Source organism: Rhea pennata, chromosome 1, assembly GCF_028389875.1.
Source record: "Rhea pennata isolate bPtePen1 chromosome 1, bPtePen1.pri, whole genome shotgun sequence".
Classification (NCBI taxonomy): domain Eukaryota; kingdom Metazoa; phylum Chordata; class Aves; order Rheiformes; family Rheidae; genus Rhea; species Rhea pennata.
Genome location: NC_084663.1, coordinates 88,732,277 through 88,744,412, shown reverse-complemented (window position 1 = coordinate 88,744,412; position 12,136 = coordinate 88,732,277).

The following is a 12,136-nucleotide window of genomic DNA, read 5'->3' as shown; positions in this document are numbered from 1 at the left end:
CAAAAATGTCTGTAATGGCTCGCAACCAATCACCAAGTCGTTACGGGCGCAGCCGAATTTCCCCGAAGGAGATCGCGGACCCAATCGGAAATCGCTGCCACCGCCCTAGCAGGCGATCGGGGAGCCAATAGGAAGAAGACCTCTGTTCCGACCATTACCGGGCCCACCCGAAGATAGCCGAAGCGGGAGAGCCAATGGGGGGGACGCTCTGTCTCTCTTACACAGCCCTGGGACGGCTTCAATACGCAGCCTGAGGCGGAGAACGCATCCGGGCTCCGATTGGCTTCCTCGGCGGAGACCTCTGATTGGATGTGTGGGGATGAGGCGGCCCGAATACGCCATCCAGCTGCCTGCGCGGGACCAATCCGCAGCCTGGGGCTGTTGGGAGCGTCCGCTCCCATTGGGGCTCGGGAGCACGGGGCGGTGCCACTGGAACGCGGTGCGGCTTTCCGCCTCGCTCACCTTTATGACCTCACTGGGGGCGCAGGGCGGGGCGGGGAGAGCGCGCGCGCGCAGTGTTGCCGCCGCCGCGCAGGCGCAAGGGAGGGGGTGCCTGGGCCGCGCCTGGCCTGGGCTGGGCTGACTAGCTTGCGTGCGCGGCCATTAGCTCGTTTGAATGTCCTGAAGTAATTTTATCTGCGTAAAAGTGTCAGGTGATGAGTTGCAGTTAGAACCTCTGGTCCCCACCCCCCGCCCCAGCATAGAAGCATGGAGATTTTTCATTCCTAACTCCTTTAAGCCATAAAATACAAGACTCAACTTACCATTGCCACTACATTAAATAGTGATTGTTATGGGCATTTGAAATGTTTGGTGGAAAAACTCCCTGGCTATGGAAGACAAACAGTGATGTGGTAACCTGGCTTTTAAAAAATACAACTGTGTTGGCAATGCTGGAAGTGACCTTGTAGTTAGGAGCAGTTAGGGATGTGAGGAGTAATAAATGTATTTTCCAGAAATTGGACTAAGTGTGTGGGGGGGAACAGCCTCTTACAAAGGTCTCAATGTAGCTGTTACCAGCAAAACACTGTTAGAGGCAATAGGGCTTTGCTTAGAGCCACCAAAATGGCCCTCATAGCCCAGTCCTGGTGCCACCATGAGTGGGTTTGGCTTGGCCCTGCCCAGAGGCCCAGGCGTTTATCGCAATGCTCTTCGGGTAGGGCTCACGCTTCTTCAGGGCTCTTGGGCATCCACCTGACAACAGCTGCCAGCCCTGGCAAAGCTGGAGCACTGCTCCCTACTGTGACCGCGGGAAAACTGCTCAGCAGACCTCTGCAAAAATTGAGTCTCTCTCTTATTTCTCCCTCCACCCCAAGAGGTGTATTATTGCCTGAATAGTTTACACCACCAAGAAGACTTGGACTTTTTTTTTTTTTTTTTTTTTTTTTTTTTTGCCTGTGTTAAGAGCCTAAGTAACAGCTGCTGCTTTTTTTTTCAAGGCATCACAGCATTGCCAGTCTTTTACTTTTTTCAGTCCTGTTCTAAACAACATTGCTATGTGAGCAAACAAAGATTGGGCCAAAGGCAGCTAATGTTTATCCTTTACAAGAGCTTTGTTCCAAAGCAAAAAACAAACACTTTCTGAAAATGGTCCTGTTCAGCACTTTGCTTGGTTTGCCAGACAGCTTTTCACTCTGATAAATGATGTGTGATTTTTACCTATTGCAAAGGACTTAGGTCTGTTTAAGGTTTGATTCTTCATGAGCTACCTGTGCACCTCCGTACGGCTGGAAAATTAAAAATTGAAGGTGGTGTGCCTTATCAAGGACTAAAAAAGACAATCTGAAGTCAGAATGTTCAAATGGTACTGCAGCCAGCCCCAAACCACCCTACCTCACTCATCACTCGACTCCTTGGATGCACCACTGTATCTAGCACTGCTAAGACAGAGTCTCAGTAAGTCACCAACGACAAAAATGACATTTCTCTCCTATTTTGGTATAGTTCTTTACCCCAGGCAATACTACTGGAGATGGAAGGAGAAGAAAGCAGAGACCAGTAATTTGGGCTACAGATTGGGTTAGTTCTCTAATATAAAGTGATTTTAACTAAAAAGACAAATTAAAATGCAATTTGGCAGCATCCAACTTTATTTTACCTGAAATACACCGTCAGATGTTCCAGACACATTTTAAAGCAGAGCTTGAAATTTCTGGGCAGAGAGGAACCTCATGAGGTTCAACAAGAGCAAGTGTGGAGTCCTACATGTAGGGAAAAATAACCCTAGGCACCAGTACAAGCTGGGGGCCGACCTGCTGGAAAGCAGCTCTGCAGAGAAGGAGGAGGGAGGAGGAATTGGGAGGTGATCCTGCCCCTCTGCTCAGCCCTGGTGAAGCTTCATCTCGAGTAGTGTGTCCAGTTCTGGGCTCTCCAGTACAGGAGAGACATGGAAGTTTCTGGAGAGAGTGCAGCGTAGGGCTACAGAGATGATCAGAGGGCTGGAGCATCTGCCCTCTGAGGAACGGCTGCGAGAGCTGGGCCTCTTCAGCCTGGGGCAGAGAAGACTGAGGGAGGATCTTATCAATGTGTACAAGTACCTGAAGGGAGGGTGTCAAGGGGATGGGGACAAACTCTTTTCAGTGGTGCCATGCTAAAGGACAAGAGGCAGTGGGCAGTAATTGAAGCACAGGAAGATCCGCCTGAATGTGAGGGGGAATTTCTTCACTGTGAGAGTGACGGAGCACTGGAAAGGGTTGCCCAGAGAGCTTGTGGAGTCTCCTTCTCTGGAGATCTTCAAGGCCCGCTTGGATGTAACCCTGTCTAACATGCTCTAGGTGACCCTGCTTGAGCAGGGAGGTTGGACTAGATGATCTCCAGAGGTCCCTTCCAACCTTACTGATTCTATGATTGAAATTGTTTTTTGGCCTAGAGCACCAACGCCAAAGCAAATCATATTTTCTTACATTCTGACGAAGTTCTTTCAAAAGACCATGCAAGCAATGGACCTAAGAGAGACCCTGAGTGGTGTCGTTTGACAAAATGGACAGATGGACAGTTGGACAGTCTGGAAAATGGTAGCTGGGGTAGGGCAAGTGGAATGATGAGCTCTTTACATTAGCATTTATCATTACCCATAAGACTATTAAATAAAAATCACACCAATACATAATTTGTGCTGACATTATCCCTTTGTAACCTGTCTTTTAAAAGTCTATGACAAGCCTGGAACGTCATAAATGAAACATCAACTTCATTCACTTATGGAGAACACAGTTAACTCAGAAAAAAAAAGAAAATCCTCATGCCTATGCTCTTGGGCATAGAATATCTCTTCCCTAAAATCACCCAGTTTCTACTTCAGTACCAAAATAATCGATATCAAAACCAAAACTGTCAGTTACTGCTATCTCACTTTTCCAAATCCCAGCCCTATCCATCCACTTGGGGAATGTACACTACAAAAATCCCTGCTGCTCTGTTTCCCCTTAGTCAATCCTGCCCATATTTCCAAGTAATTATTAACCAATGAACTCTCCAAAACTTGTCCACTTAAGTCACAGAGTTTTCTGCTCATCTATCTTGAAACAACAGACATATATTTAAAGAAGAATTGTTATGCATTTGAAGGCCAGATAAATACCATCTATCTCCAGTTTCTGTTATTTTTTTTCATAGATTATTTCCTTAGTCAAATCTATCTAGTTTGCTATCACAAAACCCATAAACACGTGATAAGGGCATCTGTTAAGCCTTCATTCTTGATTTCAAAAATGCACTGATAGTTAAAATCATTTGGGAAAATTATGAGTGAGCTAGTTGCTCTTTTAGATTGAAAGATTCTCTTTTGACAACATTGCAAAGTTCATATTTATTTGTGGCCTCATGGATGATGAAATGACCTCCCTTAGAATCAGTAAATATAAATAGAATTGATGTTTTAATAATCAGTTTTCACAAGCAAGAATAATCCAGTATCTTAGACATTAATATTATTCTGAAGCTGGATGCGAAAGACAGCTTTACAGCTGCTACAATACAAAATTAAAGCATTTTTTTTAACATCCAAGTTCTCGGGAAGGGTTCATGAAAATACTGAGCATCTGATAGAAGTTACTGAAGTGTTACCTCTCTAAAATGCCATAAGGTGGCAGTGAATTAGAAAAATGGTACTATTTTTGGATAGAACAAATCTTTAAAAAGCTCAATAGCAGGGGGGCTTCTCTTGGTTGCTCAGTTGCTTGTTTACATTTCATATATCATGCAGGCAGATGCAAGACTTCAGCCTAAACAGGGGCCAAAGTCAGAAGTGTGAGAGTGTCTGCTGGCATTAACATCGAATCTAGTCAAGTTAAATATACTGCAAATAGTTCTGCTCCAACACGCATTAGTAGTAAGCAGACATGTTCCTGTACAGGGAACTCCTGCTATTTCTTTCTTCTCTGCTTCCTCTGTAGGTACTCAACAGAAAGACTTTCTGCTGCTTTTTTGTTTGCTTACCTTTCAGCTATTACTGGGTCATTCCAACAAATGCCATGGTAAGAGGGCAAGAGGGTAGTGTTTTATACCTCAGTTAGGCTGATAAGGATGCAATCTTTTCAGGTTGTTTTGAACTTTGATACACTAGTGAATTAAAACAATATTAATGGATCTACTGGTTTTGCATCTAATTCCCTAATATTACCAAGGGAATTATCCAAGAAACAATTTAGCAGGATACTGCAATGACTTTTTTCTGGTTTAATTGGCATAAGTAAACCCAATAGTTATGGTTGAACTTTAACTTTTTTTCTTTTTTTCTAGTGGAAAAGCTGAGATTGTAACAGTAACAAATTTACTGACTGCCTGGGCGTTAATGATTAGACAATAAATCCTGAAAAGTGGTTTTGATTTTTGTCCCAGAACAAAATCCGAATAAATCTAGTACTAGTTGTGTTTATTCTTCTGAGCAGGACAGAAGTTTTTAATCTTGAGAACTCAGCATTTTGCAATGATTTCCTGTCAAAAAAATATGTCATCATTGACAATTACTTCAGAGAACAGCTGATGTTTTGCTGATCTGGATGTGCATGGGTGCACTTAGGCCCTATAGGACTCCAGGTATATTTGCTAAGACCAATAGAGCCAAGTGGTCAGAACGGTTTAATGTCATAAGAGCTGTGGACAACTTTATTTCCCAATTTTACAATGCAGTAGAACAAGCACTGCCATAGAATACAGGTTCATGGGAACATTATAGCACATGGCAAACACCAGTCGCTCACCTAGGAGGCAAACGCATCCTCCTGTGGAGGTCCCCCACGACATATTTAAGGCTGTTCATAACCACTGGCTCTTGAAAAAGACGTCAGGTTTCACCCTGTGCCTGGACAACCTGTTACTCAGTTTGAGTTTCTTGTCATCTATCATTTGTTTGACCATACCATGTACATAAATAACCATGAAAAATCTGCAGTGTCCAGAGTTGAGAGAAGCTTTGTCAATCTAAAGAGCCTTTGTCAGTCTAATGATGCCTGCATCATGAGATGCTCAAAAGGGGTCAAATCTAGAAAATTATTGGGCTTTTCTATATGTATCATCACCTTCACATTTGATACAGTCAAGCAGCCAGGACAGACATCCATTTGCTTTCCGTGTGTATTTTCCAGTGCTGTCAGCAGATCTGTTTGTTTCTGCAGTGGGGTTCCAAAGAGCAGATGGGTCATTCTTACAGCAAGAAATTAAAAATGACTCCATTTCCTCAGAGTTTATCAGAGCTCTCTATACTGTAGTATGGTTGGAAAGGCCCATAAATGTTCCACTCTCATTGCTTATACTATTTCCCTGCCTTCCCAATCAACTTCCAAAGTGGCTGTTGAGAAGACTTTTTAAATACAAAGAGTTAAATCCAGCCTGATACCTAAGGCCTTCCGTCCATTCAAGAAAATCTTGTAGGTCTGGGAAGCCTTGGCTTGAGACATGGGATCAGGACAACTCTTGGCTCTTAGTAGACATGTGAAGGAGGTTACACTACTGCTCTGTGAGTAGAAACTCATTATGACTTTGATACAGTGACTTGCACAAGTGGAAGGAAATATGTAATAGCACCATCCCAGAACCACCTTAGGCAGGTTGGCATGGGCAGGGGAGAGAGCTCAGGCTGAGTATGCAGGTCAGCATAGCAATGTAGAAGTTGTACAAGCAGCCAGGCACAACAGCTAACAAAGACAATTTTTCTCCACTTCCTCCTCCAAACAGTTGGAGGATGTTTTACCAGGTTAATGAGATTTACTGTGTCTTCTCAGAAATACGGGAAGAGAATTCGCTAATTCCTACTGAAATAGTTTTCAGAAAGAAAATGTCACATACAATGCAAGGTGCCAATAGACTGAGAAAGGGCAGCTGGGAATCGATGTCTGCACTGCAAGCGAAGCAAAGGCAGGTGAGCCTGGTGAAGCCTGCCTGGGATTCTGGTCTTACTGCAAAGACTCCCCACCGAAGGAGATTACAGTCTTTGGCAGCAATGACATGTGCATCCAGCCCTTGCAGTCGCAGATGCTTTTACTCTAACTGAAAATAACTGCAAGGGAATGGGTCCCTCCAGGACAGTCAGCTCCCTGTGGGAGAAGGGGAAGGCAATGCTTGATCAGGTACAGCCATGCTTGATACGAGTGAGAGAAAACTCCTATTTCATATGTTGGAAGTAAAATTCACTCATGTCTGCAGAGAAGATAAACATCTGGGTGCTAGCAAAAAAGCTGGTGGTTGAACAAAACTATGACAACTTAGTCATTCTACATACATCAGCCGCAGGAGTGAACTTGCAGTGTTGTATGTGGTATCTATGAACATGGGTCTTTCTTTAGTTTTTAGCCCAGAATTGGAGTTGGTGATTCCTCTCAGTTTCATCCTAGGTAAAGAAGTGTCAGAATGGAACCTATTAGAAAATGCATAGATAATTATGAAGAAGCCAAAGTACAATGGTATTTTCATTTTTCCCACTGCGTTTTTGCCAAGCACAATTAATTTAATGATCTCTGGCTCTGGCTCCTCACTAACTACCATTGCACACTACTTCCTTCATCTTTAGCTTGCAAATGGTTACTAATTGTTGCTGCATCTTGCATTGTACACCTGGTGTTAACAGCTGTTGTTTTCCTGAGATGGAGACAGCTGTTTTTTAAAGGAGAGTTTTCTCCCAAATCTCTAAAACACCTGGAAAAATGTGTCATTGAAACTATTAAATATGAAAAACTATCAGACGCGCACAGACTAAAGGGAAAGGGTCTGGAGACACCAAGCTTAAAATTAGGTCCAGAAAACAGAAGAGACTCACTATTGTCTCCTTAAAGCATGAGTTCTGGATGATACCCATAAAAATACCTATTTCCCCCAATTCCTTGTTGACTGCTTGACGTGGCAGAATCTTTTAGACTGTACCTCCTAATTTGATCAGACCATCAGCGCATGTTGCTTTTGCTTCAGCCTGTTAAGAATAACTCAAAAACTTTTCTACAAGGAAGGATTCAGGATCAGGTAGCAAGATTTAACTGGCTGCTGACAAGAAACCACTAGTGAAAGCACTAAAAAGCCTTAAAAATCAATGGGAACAACTACATTATTAAAAAAAAAAAAAATCTCATTTCCTCCTGAACATTTTGTAACCACGATTGTTACAAGCAACCTAATTTTTTCCCTCTGTGTTTGTTTTGTGCGTTTAACAGCACTGAGCGTCCAGTCTATTGTTTTGCTAACAGTCAGCAAGGCTTATCTCCCCATCTCACCCAGCGCTATTGCTCACGTGCTGTTCTGCAGGACTTGGATGAGCACTCTGAGGCCCTGCAAGATGCTGGAAACGAGCAGCGGCAGCAAAACTGAATTCAATGGGCAGCAGTGAGTAGGCATATAAGGACACAGAAAGGAAATGGCTGAGCTTAAATAAGTCTTGTGTGGTCAGAGTGACAATCATTCCAAATGACCCGTGTTAAAAGAACCTACAAACCAAAAACCCTGGGAGCATTAACAACACCTTTTTATAAAGGAGTTATTTCAGGACATCCGACTTCAGGGAGGTGCTGTATTTATTTATTTTTAACTGAGCTGGATTCAAGCTATGTCAAGCTGATGGTGCCATTCTGAGTTCAAAGGGACAATCTCTTTGCCTCATAGCACAGGAGCAAGGCAACACACGCAATTAACAGGAAAGGTGGCACTTGCAAAAGGAATAGAAGGAAATACTTCTAATTTAAGGCAGTTATTATGTACGCTAGGTACTGAAAGTAGGGGTTTTCTCTAGTTGGGGGAAGGTGAGAGACTTCTCTACGGGGAGACTTGCAGATTTGCAGATCCTACTAAGGCTTAGAGAATCTGCCTACCACAGGGTCCTGGAGTGAGATGGCTCCCATTAGGTGGCAGGAGTATGACTGTATTTCTAACTGGACTCTGAAAGTCACAGGTGCAGGATCTCTGACACAGAGGTGCTGGTGAAATTTGGACAAGTTGCTAATATTGACTTCCAAAACAGGTAATGACAAAAACACCTTTTTTTTTTAATAAGTGGTATGAAACATGCTGGTTGAATTCAAACCATTTTCTAACTCTACAGTAGTGGATTTATTAGTCACCTTCCAAATATAAGACTTACAAAACACTCTCAAACATCTTGCCCTGACCACAATCAGGAACGAGATACTAGACTAGAAACCAGGACCTAATCCAGTAGAGCAGTTCTTGGGGTCCTACATGCTGTCAGTTCCTATGCATTTTATTAAACTTGTTTTTTTTTTTTTTCTTGTGGCAATCATAGCCATTACCACTGTAATTCATTACAGAAAATGCATACATCTCTGAGGATGAGATGATTATGGGGAAACCTGAACTTAATAAAAGTCAGACAAATTGTCTGCAAACACAATACAAAAATTAAGAGTCATCATTCATGACTATGGGATTTTGTACAATGCTTTCGGGGGAAGAAGCATGCTGCAGGGAGACGGAGGCTGAGAAGAGCACACAGGGCAAGGTCCAATGAGAAGCAGGAGACGAGTGAGTTATGACAGCCAGTACTGAGCACTGTGCATGAAAATTCAGTTGCAAACTATTTGACAGTCTATGATAATCAGTGCAACATGGACTGGTGCTGTTTGTGTTGTGGTGGTAAAATTAAAGTACTATTACTCTATCAAAACAGGGCACCAACCAAGGACAATTAAATAAGAGACAGCATTTTCAAACTGAGCACCTAGAAAATAGAGAAGACACAATTAGTGACTGCGTGGGAGAAGTCTGGTTTAAATGACCACTCAGGAACTCTGATGCAGAGCAGTTTTCTAGGTTAGCCATCATGAGCTGAGCCATGAGTCTGTCCTTCCTCCAGCTATGTCCCCGGTCTCCTCTACAACATGGTCCTGGTTTATTTTATGCACTAGGGTAGGACTCCATTAAAAAAAAAAAAAAAAAAAAAAAAAAAAAAAAAAGTACACGATCACGTCATTGAAGTCTGTCTCGTAATAGATGAGGCAAACGTTTCTCAAGAATGGTCTACAAAGAACTGGTCATGCCTTGGGTCAAGGAGATGGACTGGAATCCCCAGATAGCTCCTAAAGATCCTTGCCAGGCCTTTCTTTCCCACAAAAATCATACATATTGTAGACAGCCAAATTAAGTTTGCATGGATTATTTTTGTGATAGCCTTCCCTAACTTCTGAGTGTTTCATTTCAGAGATTTTTTTAGCACAGATTATAGCTTGCTGGTTTTTAGGATCTTAGTTGGTTTGTTTTAAAGCAAACTTAAACTAGCAAGGATGCCATGATATGCACACTCACAAAGTTCACTGACAAGCTTTTAACAGCTGGATCCACCATGGGAACATTCTGGGGAACTGGCAGAGACAACCCATGGCTCTGTGCCCTCTCCAACTAGTCAGGATAAGGGTGGAAGTAGAAGGTGGTCACTGTGCTGCTGGCCATACCAGAGGCTTGCATTTCACATTCTTGTGCTGGCAGTAGACGTGTGGGGAAACTCAGTACTCCTGGGTTTCCTCCCAACCTCCAAGTTGCTGTGGAGAGCAACATCTTCCACACTCGAATCTTTCTGCAGTTTTTTTTTTCCCTCCTTTCCATTCTCACCAATTATCAAAATCTGTTAATTGTCCCATGCTCTGGGCCTCTAACATTTAGCTCTTCATTGGAGATCTTTATTCTGCAGGACAAATTCCTTGTTCTCTCAATAAACTGATTATACTGATTCCTGCCAATTCATAAGAACCTGGTGGTATTAAACTGGGGACATAAGTCATAGTCAGTGTTAAAGGAGTGACATGCTTCAGCAGCTGAATTAGTCTGAGCAACAGTCATCCCAACACAGTGTCATGGACTTCTCTTTACACTGATCACTGTGTTTTGCAAAGATGACTTTCAGATTCATTAAATTAATTGTGGTGTCTTGGGCTTGGGCATGCTTGCTGAGCAGGCGAGAAATGTCACAAGCTTCTTGTTATGGATGGAAGTCACAGTGCTCTATCCAACAGACTTAGCTATCAGAAGGACTATTGCTGTCAAAACTAGGATGTGCAAGTCAGTATGTTATATCTGTTTTTGTCAGCCCAGAATTTCCTTTATACTCTACAGGTAGGTTGCAAACTTGCAAAAAACAATGAGGCAGTAGAAATTTTCCTGTAACAAAAGCACTTCTCTTAACAGTTCCATACGTTGCAGCAAAACAAAGCTGTGACCTGTTCTTTCATTTGCCACCTGACGGGTAGGAAGATCTTGAAAAGTCAATGGCTTATTTCTGACTGTGCATTGGACCAGCCTAAACTGGTCACAGAGGGAAATGATTTTATAATAAAGCTGTAAAAGGAGAGACAAAATCTCAGTCGTTCAGCTTTTAGCTGCACAGAGCTTGGCATCCACTCTTGAAACCCTATGAATAATTTTTGAAACAATATTGTTTCTAGTTTTTGAGCTGCACCAGAAGGTAAGTGGTAAGTGCAAAACCTACCTGATCTCCTGCTGCTGCAAGATTTAGGTTTTCTGGATCAGGAGGAAGATAGCCCAGTTCTGCAAAACAAATTGGTCCCTGCTGTGTCCAGTATAGAAGTGTCTTCTCTCCTTGCAGTACTGTGCCCCCCCTGCAGCTCAGCTTCTGATTGGACAGCAGGACACATCTTTCTCAGGGAAAAGCTGCAAGAGGATTTTTTTTAAACACTTTACCAGACTTATCTCACTTGTGGGATTGTTTCTAGTCATTGTCTGCAAAAATCTCCACTTAATAATAGAAATCTCATACTTCTTTCAGCAGATCATTGAATTTCTGATGGGGAGAAGAATTCGTGTTTAGTTTATGATTGTCAAATTCTAATTAAATCTGGAATACAGTTCTAGTTAAGTACTGTGAAATTTATATGTTTCCTCTCTGTGTAAGGACACAAATACATACAGGAACATGGACAGAAATATGATTGGATTCACTAAAACCAGCTGTTACAGTCAAATTATCCATATAGAGCAAATGCTGATTACTCAACAGCAAAAACATCAGTATTCACATTTGATACCTCAGTTTGTTGGCCAAACTCTTGTCACCTTCCCTGGCCTCTTATTCATGCTGCTTTGATTGCTTACTCATTTTTTTTTTTCCAAAGGATGATCCAAAACTTGCTAGCTAAGAAAAGAACTAACTAAGAAAGTTACCACAGTCTGCTTGGGAGCATCAGTTCTTACTTGCCAGCACTTTGATGGGTCAATGTATCTGAGGCCTTCCATGTGAAGCAGTCAAAGCCCTTTTTGCAAATATGTACTAAGGAAACCCTGATGTATTGCAGGGAGGTGGCCTCGGTCGCTTGAATGACAGATGAATGATGTTCAAAGAGATTGGGATTTTTCTCCCCGAGATTAACACAACAGACAAGACTCTTAAGCCTCATTTCATCCTCAAGTATTCTATTGTTGTTGGGTTTGTCCCTTTTGAAGGCTAAATTCAGCACTCCCAAGCAGCTACTACTGAAGGTAGTGGGGGCTGAGAGCTTTTGCATCATAGGGTAAAATATAGCCTAAAAGTTTCATACTAGGGCACAGCAGTTCCTACTAATACTGTGCTTCCAGGAAGAGAAGAGCCCACCTAGCTGACTTACTGGAGCATGCTGTTACCAGATATTAGAAGGAGGAAAAAGACCTTTCCATCAGGAAGTCATGAAGAATGGATTAAAAAAAAATGGAA